The sequence below is a fragment of the Oryza brachyantha genome, chromosome 12 (assembly GCF_000231095.2).
Source record: "Oryza brachyantha chromosome 12, ObraRS2, whole genome shotgun sequence".
NCBI classification, from domain to species: domain Eukaryota; kingdom Viridiplantae; phylum Streptophyta; class Magnoliopsida; order Poales; family Poaceae; genus Oryza; species Oryza brachyantha.
The window spans coordinates 6,656,325-6,670,458 of NC_023174.2; positions in this window are offsets into that span (position 1 = coordinate 6,656,325).

The following is a 14,134-nucleotide window of genomic DNA, read 5'->3' on the forward strand; positions in this document are numbered from 1 at the left end:
CCAGAAATTCCTCACACAAATTTCTGAACTTAATTGTGTATTAAATCCCTGTCCAGGACCAGCCAAGGTACACAAAAAGACAATGTTGATTACATAACCATCGTTCTTAGAAACAACTGAAAATTACACTTATTCTAGCGGAAATGCAGCGGAAAGAAAAAGGTAGACTAGCTCCAGCGGGTACGGCTCCAGTCCACAGGCAACACTTCGACGGCGGAACAGCTCACTCCTGAGAGGCACCTCCATCGGACTCTGCTTCTAGCTCTGGGTTAGGAAAGTTAAGCAAGGCTGAGTACAAACCACCGTACTCAACAAGTAACATGGACAAGGGGAAAATAAATGATGCAACGGGATTTACAAGGACAGGCTAGGGTTAGTTGCGATAAAGCAGCAGTTTAAACAAATAACAGAGCTTAAAGAATAAAAGGTAATTAAGTAGAGTAAAGCATAAATAAAATAAGCAGTTGTAAAGTACCACAACACTGTCCAACGTTACACCACGTTGCAACAGGCCCAACCACTACTCGACGTTACACCACGTTGCAGTAGTCCCAAGTGATAACAAATTTACTCAAGTTATTAAGGTTCACTAATCACAGTGAAGCTGGGAGTTCGCCCTTAACCGTGGGCACGGCTATTCGAATAGTTTATACTCTGATCAGAGGTGTACTACTGTACCCACAAGACACGACTCCACTACACTTGAACGTGCACCGACATACCACCACGGCATACCGGAAAGGAGACCGTGATAGGACCCGTTACACAACCCTCCCTATTTAATCGTACCACACTTCAGGTTTCAACCCCTCCTTTACACCAAGTCGGGCAGTCCCCTCTTGTGCCATGGTAGATCCGGAAGCAGGAGAAGCTTTCGTTACACCACGATTGCCCGTCCATACTCCATCACGCCTACCCTTGCCTGGGTACGTCAAATAGTTCGAAGTCATGCTCCAAATCCCACCTTACCCATTTCGGCATGTGGTTAGCACTTAATGACTTCCAGGGTTTCCCGTGAACCGGTCCTTAATCGCCATGGGTGCGACTCTCAAAACCATGCACCCATAGCCCACCATTATCAATATTTTAGTTGACATTAACCCGAACCGGGTAGTGAATCCATGTCTCAGCTATTCAGAACTAAACATAATTATATGTGATCCCATGAGCTATTTGTTCTAAGCATGGCTAAGCATTAACCTAGGCCTGACTCTAATCAAGTTACCCCTGGTCCGGCAATGAATAAAGTTGGATAAACAACGGCATAATAATAAGGTTTACCCGAAAATAGCATAAAGTAAGTACTTTAATTAAAACAATGCATATTTGAAATAATAAAGCGGGGAATTTGCAATAATGGGTTCAATATGTTCAAGGATGAGTGTCACTTGCCTTGCTCTGGCCTTTGGGGAACTTCGGCGACGATCTCGAAGTAAACCGGCTCTTCGGCGGGGTCCGAATCTAAGCAACAAAGCACAAAAATAAATAAAACAGGCACAAACTCTACTAAAACAGCAAAAGAAACTATTTTTAATGGATTCTTGATAATTTTCTGAATTTAATGAAATTTGAATGGACCTAAACGGAGACTAGATGAATTACTTATGAATTTTAGAAGTTTTCTCGGTTTTTTAACTAAACAGAAAAGTCCTAAATCAATTATTGCGCAATTAATGGGGCTGCTGACGTCAGCGAGGAGAGAGGAAGCTGACGGCTGACAGGTGGGGACGACCTGTCGGTGAGAGAGAGGGGGAAGGGAGAGACTGACATGCGGGACCCGGGAGGAGAGAGAGAGAGCGGGCGCGGGGAGTGACTGACGAGTGGGACCGACTGACGAGTGGGACCCACTCGTCAGCGAGAGGGAACAGAGAGCTGGGGACCGAACGCGCGGCTCGGCGGATGGCGGCGACCGGCGGGAGCAGCGGGCGACGCGGCGGCGGCGGCGCACGGCGACGGCGACGCGACGGCGACGACCGGCGAGCGGTGACGGCGCGACGGCAACGACGGCCGGGGCGGCGACGCACGGGCGCAACCCGGCAGAACAGCGGCGACGGCGACTGGCGAGCGGCGGCAGCGCGGCACGCGCGGGCGCAAGAGACGGCGGCCAGACGTCGGCGACGCGGAGGCGACGACGACCACGGTGGCCGACGGGAGCGGCGGGCTTCGGCCTCGTCCGGCGACGGCACGCGACTCGGCGGCGGTCGGCCGGAAAGGGGGAGAAAGAGGGGAGGAGGGTGCGGAGGCTCACCAGCGGCGGCGAGGGCGCGGACGGGTCGACGAGACCGAGGCGAAGGTGGCGACGCGGGCGGGTGCGGGAGATCGGTGGTGGCGGTGGAGATCGATCGGCGGCAGCGACGGGCGAGACGCGGCGGCGGCCGGGCGACGAGGGAACGCGCGGCGCCGAGGAGGCTCCCTGGTGACGGCGAGAGTGGCAACAAGTCGGCGACAGAGGGACGGAGGTGGTGACGCAACAGAGCGGCGACGACCGGCGACGGGCGACGAGATTGCGCGGTGGCGACGAACGGCGGCAGCGCGGCGGTGACTCGAGCGACGATGGAAAGCGAGCGACGGCGCGCGGCGACTCGGGATTTATAGGGTGGCGGCGACCGGCTAGGGCGGGCGGAGGTTGGAGACCGAGTCGGCGACGATGCGGTCTCGGCGGCGGCGGATGCGGCGGCGGAGTTCGGCTCGGACGCGGCGCGGCGCGGGCGCGGGCGCGAAACAGTCACTGACGGGTGGGCCCCACCTGTCAGTGGCGCGGGAGAGAGGAGGGAGGCGACGCGGACTCGCGGCGCGGGCGAGCGGCTAGCTGGGCCGAGCGGCGGCCCAGGCGGAGCGCGCGGTGGCGGGCGGAGGGAGGCCGGTCGGCTGGGCCGGCCGAGGAGGAGGATGGGCCGGCTCGGCTGGGCCGGCCCGGGAAGGAAAAGAAAAAGAGAAAGAAAAAGGAAAAAGAGAGAGGGAGGAAAATTGGACTTCGGCCCAATTTGAGAAGGAAGGGAAAAAGAAAGGAAAAAGGAGGGAAAAAGGAAAACCCCACTTTTGCCGAGTTTTAAATTAATTTGTTTGGCCAAATTTTAGACTTCTGCAATTTGAATTTAAATCCTGTTAGTCGATTTGCGAGCCTCGATTTAAGTGAATTAATCCTTTTAGAGGGATTTCTCCTGAGTTAATTAAGCCAATTGTTATTTACGGATTCCTTTTTACGATTTAGGCTTGGGACGAAACTCCGGGTGTGACAACTGTCAACTAAAATATTGATAATGGCGGGCTGTGGGTGCATGGTTTTGAGAGTCGCACCCATGGCAATTAAGGACCGGTTCATGGGAAACCCTAGAAGTAATTAAGTGCTAACCACATGCCGAAATGGGTAAGGTGGGATTTGAAGCATGACTCCGAACTATTTGACGTACCGTGGCAAGGGTAGGCGTGACGGAGTATGGACGGGCAATCGTGGTGTAACGAAAGCCTCTGCTGCTTCTGGATCTGCCAAGGCACAAGAGGGGACTGCCCGACTTGGTGTAAAGGAGGGGGTGAAACTTGAAGTGTGGTACGATTAAATAGGGAGGGTTGTGTAACGGGTCCTATCACGGTCTCCTTTCCGGTATACCATGGTAGTATGTCGGCGCACGTTCAAGTGTAGTGGAGTCGTGTCTTGTGGGTACAGTAGTACACCTGTGATCAGAGTATAAACTATTCGAATAGCCATGCCCACGGTTACGGGCGAGCTCCCAGCCTCACTGTGATTAGTGAACCTTTAATAACTTGAGTAATTGGTTTCTCACTCGGAACTACTGCAACGTGGTGTAACGTTGAGTAGTGGTTGGGCCTGTTGCAACGTGGGGTAACGTTGGACAGTGTTGTGGTATTTTACAACTGTTATTTACTTATCCTTTACTGTATTTAATTACCTGTATTTCTTTTTAATCTCTGTTATTTGTTTAACTGCTGCTTTATTGCAACTAACCTTAGCCTGTCCTTGTTAATCCGTATGCATCATTTATTTCCCCCTTGTCCGTGTTACTTGTTGAGTACGGTGGTTTGTACTCAGCCTTGCTTAACTTTCCCACCCCAGAGCTAGAAATCGAGTCCGACGGAGGTGCCTCTCAGGAGTGAGCTGTTCCGCCGTCGAAGCGTTGCCTGTGGACTGGAGCCGTACCCGCTGGAGCTAGTCTACCTTTTTCTTTCCGCTGCATTTCCGCTAGAATAAGTGTAATTTTCAGTTGTTTCTAAGAACGATGGTAATGTAATCAACATTGTCTTTTTGTGTACCCTGGCTGGTCCTGGACAGGGAATTTAATACACAATTAAGTTCAGAAATTCGTGTGAGGAATTTCTGGGCGTGACATCTTGCCTTCTTGTTGAGAGTAAAACACTTACTACCGAAAACTTGAAAGTATGAGATGTTTGGTTTGTTACCAGTAAGAAGCTCATAAAATGTCTTCTTTAGAAGGCGATGGAGATACAACCGGTTGATGGCGTGACATGCGGTGTTGACGGCTTTGGCCCAAAACCAATCCGACGTCTTGTACTCATTTAACATGGTCCTCGCCCTCTCTATAAGTGTTCTATTCTTTTGCTCTACTACACCATTTTGTTGTGGAGAGTAGGGAGCGAAGAACTCATGCTTGATGCCTTCATGATCAAGATATTCTTCAATGTTGGTGATTCACCACCATTTTGTTTTTAAATTCACCACCATTGTCGCTTCGGATTTGCTTGATCTTGACATCAAACTCGTTTTGGGCTCTTCTTGCAAACTTCTTGAATATTTCTTGTGTCTCACTCTTGTCATGCAAAAAGAAAACCCAAGTATAACGTGAAAAATCATCTACCACTACAAGACAATATTTGTTACCTACAATGCTTGTGTTAGCAATCGGCCCGAAGCTCCAAAGGTCTTGTGGTGGTAATCACATTCTTGACTGGGTGTCGCGCTCCAACTTGTTTCCCGGCTTGACATGCACTACACACCCTATCTTTCTCAAAATGCACATTTGTTAGTCCTTCAATGTGATCCCCTTTTAGAAGTTTGTGAAGATTCCTCATTCCAACATGGGCTTGTCTCCGATGCCATGACCACCCCATGTTGGACTTGGCCACTAGACATGTCTCAAGTTTCGCTTCTTTCGAAGAGAAGTCAACAAGATAAAGCTTGCCCTTGAGAACACCTCTAAAAACCACAGAGGAATCATTCCTTCTAAAAATGGTCACATCCACATAGGTAAATAGACAATTATATCCAAGCTTGCATAATTGAGAAACGAAAAGAAGATTGTAATTTAGAGATTTTACCAAAAGAACATTTGAGATGGAGAGGTCATTGGAGATTGCAATCTTACCCAATCCAACGACCTTTCCCTTACCATTGTCTCCAAAGACGATGTTCACTTGAGAAGAGAGGAGAACATCGATTTTTCTCCGGTCATGTGGTTGGTGCAACCGCTATCGGTCACCCAACTCCTTCCACCAGACACATATTTCTACAAGAGTTCAACTTCTTGCTCTAGGTACCCACACCAACTTGGGTCCTAGTGACAAGTGCTTTTGGCACCCGAATAGCTCTCTTGATAGAAATATGTTTGCCCCGAGTACCAACATAGCGAGCCACAACACGACCATTGGCATTCCTCCTAAGAACATAAGATGTGTCAAATGAACAATGAGGCATATGAGTAATATGAAGGATACTTTTGGCCTTGACAAAGTTGTCAAGCCCTTTGATCTTCTTGATCATCACACTCCTATCAACTCTTCCCTTAGGTGGAGGACTGTACCCAAGGCCTTCACGGTTGTGGTTGTCACGTTGGTACCCAAGGTACTCCTTTAGGGCCTTACTACCCATGCGGCACTTTAGAAGCCCGTTGTTGACTAACCCCATGAGCTTCTCATTTTGAATAGTCAAGGCTTTTACGGCCTTGGCGTTTGAGGTGCAAACTTCAAGGTCGTGGTCCTTGCATTTAACACATGGCTCATTGCTTGACTCCTTTGAGCTTTTAGACATCTCACAAGGAGAAGGAGAGCACTTGTTGAGTGTGTCAAGCTTATCCTCTAGAGAGTGGTATGCCTTCTCCATGCTTTCCACTTTCTCTAGAAGTTTCGCATTTGACTCCTCAAGTAGTGAGCATGAGTCCTTGGTGTCTTTGTAAAGACGCACAAGTGTCTCATATCTCTTTCTCTCCTTAGTGAGTTCACTCTCGAGTTCAAGGTTACGCACTCTCTCATGAATGAGCATAGCCTCTTGCTTCTCGAGAAGGAACTCTTGACCCTCAATGGTGTCAAGCAATTCACGCATGGTTGTCAAGGACTTCTTGCTTAGCTCATCAACCAACTCATCTTCAACCTTATCATCGTCACTCCCACAAATTTCATCAATCAAATCATGACTAAATAATTTGGAGGAAGGTGATACCTTGCGCTCTTTTGCCACAAGACAAAAAGGAGCGTCATTATCGCTATCATAGTTGAAGAGGGTTGGTGGCGGTGGTGGTGAAGACTTGATGGCGATGGTTGCCATTCCATCTTCATCACTTGAGCTTGAGTCGCTCTCGGAGTCGAAGGTCCACTCATCACCAATATGAGCTTGCCCCATTTCCTCCTTCTTCCCATGCTTGCCCTTGTTCTTCTTGAAGTGCCTCTCCTTCTTTTTCTTGTTGTCATCGAGCTTGGGGCACTCGGTGAAGAAGTGCCCAGTTTCACCACACTCGAAACACTTGCGTGATGAGTGCCTTCCTTGTGACTTGCCGAAGCTTGACTTGGAGGCGCCTCCCTTGAAGAAGCTGCTTCTACTCATGTACTTCCCAAGCCACCGGACGAACACTACCATGTCATCCTCGGCTTGAGAGGTACACTCTTCATCAACCTCAGCCTCCTTGATGGCTTTCAAGGCTATATCTTGTTTGTTTGGTGTTGAGCCTTGAGAGATGAAGTTGCAAGCATCCTTGGATTCTTGCTCCATCAAGTCATGAGCGAGGATTCACCCAAGCACTTCATGAGGTGTCAAGGTGTTGAAGTCGGCATGCTCACATATGAGGGTTACCAAGGTTGAGTTCCTTGGGGTGATGGCCCGGAGCAACTTCTTCACGACATAACTATCCGTCATGTCCTTGCACCCAAGTCCCTCGATCTCGTTGATGATCTTGCTCAACCGGTCGTACATCTCACTTGGGGTCTCTTCCGGCTTCAACACGAACCCCTCCAATTGTCCCTTCAAGATCTCCACCTTGGACTCACGCACCCTGTCGGTGCCTTCATGGATGTCACGCCCAGAAATTCCTCACACGAATTTCTGAACTTAATTGTGTATTAAAATCCCTGTCCAGGACCAGCCAGGGTACACAAAAAGACAATGTTGATTACATAACCATCGTTCTTAGAAACAACTGAAATTTACACTTATTCTAGCGGAAATGCAGTGGAAAGAAAAAGGTAGACCAGCTCCAGCGGGTACGGCTCCAGTCCACAGGCAACGCTTCGACGGCGGAACAGCTCACTCCTGAGAGGCACCTCCTTCGGACTCAACTTCTAGCTCTGGGATGGGAAAGTTAAGCAAGGCTGAGTACAAACCACCGTACTCAACAAGTAACACGGACAAGGGGGGAAAATGAATGATGCATAGGGATTAACAAGGACAGGCTAGGGTTAGTTGCAATAAAGCAGCAGTTAAACAAATAACAGAGATTACAAGAATAAAGGTAATTAAATACTGTAAAGCATAAGTAAATAATAGTTGTAAAGTACCACAACACTGTCCAACGTTACACCACGTTGCAACAGGTCCAGTCCACTACTCAACGTTACACCACGTTGCAGTAGTCCCGAGTGAGAAACCAATTACTCAAGTTATTAAAGGTTCACTAATCACAGTGAGGCTGGGAGCTCGCCCGTAACCGTGGGCACGGCTATTCGAATAGTTTATACTCTGATCAGAGGTGTACTACTGTACCCACAAGACACGACTCCACTACACTTGAACGTGCGCCGACATACCACCATGGTATACCGGAAAGGAGACCGTGATAGGACCCGTTACACAACCCTCCCTATTTCATCGTACCACACTTCAGGTTTCACCCCCTCCTTTACACCAAGTCGGGCAGTCCCCTCTTGTGCCTTGGCAGATCCAGAAGCAGCGGAGGCTTTCGTTACACCACGATTGCCCGTCCATACTCCATCACGCCTACCCTTGCCACGGTACGTCAAATAGTTCGAAGTCATGCTTCAAATCCCACCTTACCCATTTCGGCATGTGGTTAGCACTTAATTACTTCCAGGGTTTCCCGTGAACCGGTCCTTATTTGCCATGGGTGCGACTCTCAAAACCATGCACCCACAGCCCACCATTATCAATTTTTTTAGTTGACATTAACCCGAACCGGGTAGTGAATCAATATATCAGCTATTCAGGACTAAGCATGATTAAATGTGATCCCAATGAGCTATTTGTTCTAAGCACGGCTAAGCATTAACCTAAGCCTAACTCTAATCAATTTACCCCTGGTCCAGCATGGATAAAGTTGGATAAACAACGGCTTAATAATGAGGTTTACCCGAAGAAATAAATACAGTAAATACTTTTAATTAAAGCAATGCACATTTGAATTAATAAAGCGGGGAATTTGCAATAATGGGTTCAACATGATCAAAGATGAGTGTCACTTGCCTTACTCTGGCCCTTGGGGAACTTTGGCGACGATCTCGAAGTAAAACGGCTGTTCGGCGGGGTCCGAATCTAAGCGACAAAGCACAAAAATAAATAAAACAGGCACAAACTCTACTCAAACAGCAAAAGAAACTATTTTTTGACAATTTTATGAATTTAATGAAATTTGAATGGACTTAAACGGAGACTAGATGAATTACTTATGAATTTTAGAAGTTTTCTGGATTTTTTAGCTAAACAGAAAAGTCCAAAATCAATTATTGCGCAATTAATGGGGCTGCTGACGTCAGCGAGGAGAGAGGAGGCTGACGGCTGACAGGTGGGGACCACCTGTCGGTGAGAGAGAGGGGGAGGGAGAGACTGACACGCGGGTCCGGGGAGGAGAGAGAGGAAGGGAGGGCGCGGGGTGACTGGCGATTGGGGCCCGCCCGTCAGCGAGGCTGGAACAGAGGGGGAGGGGAGAGCGCGGCCGGCGGCGGGAGCTGCGGGCGGCGCGGCGGCGGCGACGCACGGTAACGGCGACGGCACGACGGCGACGACGGCGCGACGACAACGACGGGCGTCGGGCGGCAGCGCGTGGCGCGGGACCGAGCGCGGCGCACGGCGATGACGGCACGGGGGAGAGCTCGGCGGCGACAACCGGGCGGCGAGCGCGAGTGCGGACGGGCGCGGGCGGCGGCGGCTTGACGACGGCCTCGGGAGTGCGACGACGACCGCAGCGGCGATGGCGAGGAGGAGCTCGGCACGCGTCCGGCGACGGCGTGCGGCTCGGCGGTGGTCGGCCGGGAAGGGGGAGAGAGAGGGGAGGAGGGTGGAGACGCTCACCGGTGGCAGCGACGAAGCGGGGGAGTCGGCGAGATCAAGGCGGAGGTGGCGACGTGGGTAGGAGCGGAAGATCGGCGGTGGCGACGGAGATCGATTGGCGACGGTGAGGAGACCGGCGCGGCGGTGACCGGGCGGCGAAGGAATGCGCGGTGCTGGGGAGGCTCCCTGGCGGCGACGAGGGCGGCAGCAGGTCGGCGACAGCGAGGCGGAGGCGGTGACGCAGCTAGACGGCGGCGAAGGCGTCCGGCAGCGAGATTGAACGGTGGCGGCGAACAGCGACGACGCGACGGCGGCTCGAGCGGAGAGGGAAAGTGGGCGACGGCGTGCGGTAGCTCGGGATTTATAGGGTGACGGCGCCGGCTAGGGCGGGGCGGAGGTTGGAGACCGAGTCGGGCGCGACGCGGTCTCGGCGGCGGCCGTTGCGGCGGCGGCGGTTGCCGCGGCGGCGCGGACTCGGACTCGGCGCGGCCCGGCGCGGCGCGGGCGCGCGGGCTGGCGGGGAGGCGGTCGCTGACAGGTGGGCCCCTCCTGTCAGTGGCGTGAGGGAGGAGGGAGGCGGCGCGGACTTCGGCCCAATTTGAGAAGGAAGGGAAAAAGAAAGGAAAAAGGAGGGAAAAAGGAAAACCCCACTTTTGCCGAATTTTAAATTAATTTGTTTGGCCAAATTTTATACTTCTGCAATTTGAATTTAAATCCAGTTAGTCAATTTGCGAGCCACGATTTAATTGAATTAAGTTCTTTTAGAGGGATTCTTCCTGAGTTAATTAAGCCAATTGTTATTTACGGATTTCTTTTTACGATTTAAGGCTTAGGACAAAACTCCGGGCGTGACAATGGACATTGCGGAGGGTGCTCTCGATCCCATTGACCTGGTTGAACTCACTTGGACTGAATGCACTAAGGAGTGCATTGGTAGCTTGAGCATTTTTATGCTCATTGTTGTAATCTTCTTCGGTGGGCGCCGTTGGATTCTGCAAAACATAGCTATTTTCGACTATTCTCCAAATAGATGGGTTAATAGACTTTAAATGCATCTTCATCCTATGCTTCCAAGCGGCATACTCCATGCCGTTGAAGTACGGTGCCTTGCCACTATAGGAGGAACATGATGTAGATCTAGAATAATCATGCCCAACGGCGGAGTAATCACCATCACCCTTCTTCTCTCCCGACATGATCTCTCCAAGCGGTTAAGCCTAATAAGGAGATTAGGCTCTGATACCAATTGAAAGAGTATATCAAGGCCTAAAGGGGGTGAATAGGCGATTTAAAAAATGAACCTAAAAAGTGGAAGCTGACACTTTTGGAAGTTCCGATCAGTGGCTTCGGAACTTTCGGCCTTCGAAAGTTCCATAGATCTTCAGAACTTCCGACCGCACCAGATCTAGAATGAGAAATGAGAAATGTGAGGAGAGAGAGACTCATGCGGGGACCCCATAGGTCAGAGAGAGAAAGGTGGGGAGAGGAGACTGACTGGCCAGGCCTACCTGGCAGTGAGACAAAACAGAGAGAGGGAGGGGACCTGGCCGAAACAAAGGAGGGGGAAGGCGATGGCGCCGACCGAGTGGGTAGCAGTGGCTCAGTGAGCACCGGCAGCATGACAGCGACAGAGGCTTGGCATGTGGCATCGGTGAAGACGACGGCGGCAGCCAAGAGGCGGCAGCGCACCACCGACGACTGCGATGACGGCGCAAAGCAGGGACGAGGCGACTTCAGCTCAGGGAGATGTTGGCATGATGGCGGCATGTGTGAGCGGCGGTGCGAGGGATGGTGAGCGGAGATGCTCGGTCGCAGTGGCGGTGCGGGCGGAGGGAGAGGGGCCAGACCGGCTCGGCCAAGCGGGGTGGCGGCACGGTGCGGCTGCGCATGCATGACGACGGCGGCGACGGCCGACGGCGACGCGGCGGCGGTCGACAACCGTGAAGCAACGGGTCAGTGCTGTGGGGAAGGCGAGGACCGTGACGCGAGCAACAATGGCTGGAGGGATGGCAGTGTGGCGGCTTGGCACGGCGCGGTGATCGGCGCGGCTGCGCGGGCGGCGCGGCAAGGCTAGCGGCAGCGAAGTGCGCACGCGAGCGCATGACTATGGCGACGCGCATCCGCACAGCGGCGCTAGGCAGCGAGGATGCGGCGGTAGCAGGGGAAAGACGTCGCGAGCACAACGGGAGACAGGAGAGGATGGGGAAGAAGGAGGTGTTAGGGAAGGGGAGACGAGGCGAGCCTACGACCGGCAGACAGCGTGATCAACATGCGCTGAGGCGGCAGGAGGTGGAAGTGAGGAGGAAGGGGAAAACTGGGGCTCACCAGTTAGGGCGCAGCGAGGAGGACACGGTGGCATCGGTGTGATCGACGGCGGCGGCGGCACGGCCAGATAGCGACGACGACGTAGGGCGCACGTGCGTTCTCGGCGGCACGCGGCAAAAAAACGAAGGGAGAGAGGAGGGAGGGGAAAATGCTCACCGATGACGGAGCGGCGAGGTGAGAAAGTCGCCCCGCGGTGGCGAAGACCGATGCCGACGCTTGGTGGAGGAGATCAGCACGAGGACGACAAATACGGCGTGGCCGTTGCACCGGCCAGGGAAGGAGGGGCACGGGCGCAGGCGGAGCGGTGCTTGCTAGCGACGAGGGGACGGCGACGGTGACGTCGACCGGCACGGGCGGAGGCGGGAGAGGCGACGATGCTGGCCAGCGGCTGTGGCATGGGTGTGCGACGGCCAGTGCAGAGGCAGCCCGGCAGCGATGGGCTCGCAGGCCGGCGGCGTGGCTCGGCGTGGGAGGAGGAAAAATCTGCAGCGACGAATGGAGAGGAATTTAAATAAGAGGGGAGGATGGGGCCGATTTGGAAAGGGGGAGGATACATGGAAAGGAGAGATTTAGGCTCAATTAGGGGCGTGATTGGGGGAGGGATTTGTGGCGGAATTGGTGGCAGGATTTGTGGCAGCGATTGCGCGCATGCGGCCAATGGACGCAGACACGGCGCGGGCAGAGCAGCAGCGCGGCGGGATGCGCACGCGTGAGGGCGCGGCGTGGCCGGCACAGACGAGCGTAGGCGGAGGCCAAGCGGAGCGTGTCGGCCGGTGGCGCAGCATGGCGCGACGGCGAGCAGCGAGGCATCGGCGTGGTGAGGTACGGGACCGGCCGGGAATGCAGTGCGGCATGGGGAAGCGGCAGCGAGGGGCAGCGCTGGTTTTTTTTTGGAAAGTAGGGGAAACATGGAAAGCGATGATTTAGGCAAGGTTTGGCGAAAGTGATTGGTGGGGCCGTGATTGTGCGCGTGATTTGTGGCGGAATTTAAGGGATTGATGGTGGAGATCACGGGATGCGAGCACACGGGATGCGTGCCGACGATTTCGGGCGTGGGCAGGGACGCGGCGAGTAGCGAGGAATCGCCCGTGCGATGACGTGATGCGGGTAAACGGGTGGCACAGCTGCGCGGGGTGGCGACATCTCGAGAAAGCGCGAACAGAACATGTATTCGCAAAACAGAACCAAAACGTGTACGAATCAGAGATTCACACGACAAATTAGAACCGTGACGCGAACCTCTGCATTGTTAGCGGAATGACGACAGGAGTTAGCGACCCATTAAATCGAGATTTAACGATTCGCTATAAACAAAGAAAGTACGGATAAACTAGGAATCCATCCCCTGTAAAAAGGAAATGATTAAGTCTCAATGGAATAGGAAATAGTCGTAATATGTGGGGATTAATTTTTGGCATGAGGGAGAGAGATTTGTGCGCTCATCAGGGAGGAAAAATATGTGCGACAGAGAGGGGGAAGGGAAAGTCGCACAGAGGGGAGGGAAGAAGGGGAGTTCGGCCAGGGGGATTGGGGAGGGAGGCATGCCGCAGGTGGAGGAGAAGGAAAGAAGAAAAGAAAGGAAAGGGGAAAAAGAGAAAGAAGGAAAGGGAAAAAAAGGAAAGGAAAAAGAAGGAAAGGGAAAAAGGAAAAAGAAAGGAGGGAAAAAGGGGAAAAGGAAATCAAAGAAATTACCTCCAATTTTGCAGATTTGTATTTAATTTATTTAAGCAAATTTTATTCTCTAAAATTCAAATTTAAATCCTATTAATAATTTAAAATGCTTTCGGGACATTTTAGAATATCCGAAAAGCTTCTAATTAATTTAATTAATTTACACTGGGTTTACTCTTGAACTTTAATTAACAATTTTTCTTTAATGCATTATTTAATTATTTCTTAGCTAGGGTAAAACTCTGGTCGTAACACCCTTAATCTGTAGCCGAGGATTAACCGAAGCCATGTTATTCAGGCCGGTTAGCATAACTACATCCATGCGGGTGGGGGTAAGTGTCACGCCCAGAAAATACTCACACGAATTTCTGAACTTAATTGTGTATTAAAATCCCTGTCCAGGATCAGACAGGGTACACAAAAAGACAATGTTGATTACATAACCATTGTTCTTAGGAACAACTGAAAAGAACACTTAATCTAACGAAAATGTAGCGGAAAGAAAAGTAGACTAGCTCCAGCGGGTACGGCTCCAGTCCATAGGCAAAGCTTCGACGGTAGACCAGCTCCCTCCTGAGAGTCACCTCCATCGGACACAACTTCTAGCTCTGGAGGGGGAAATTGAGCAAGGCTGAGTACAAACCACCGTACTCAACAAGTAACACGGAAAAGAGG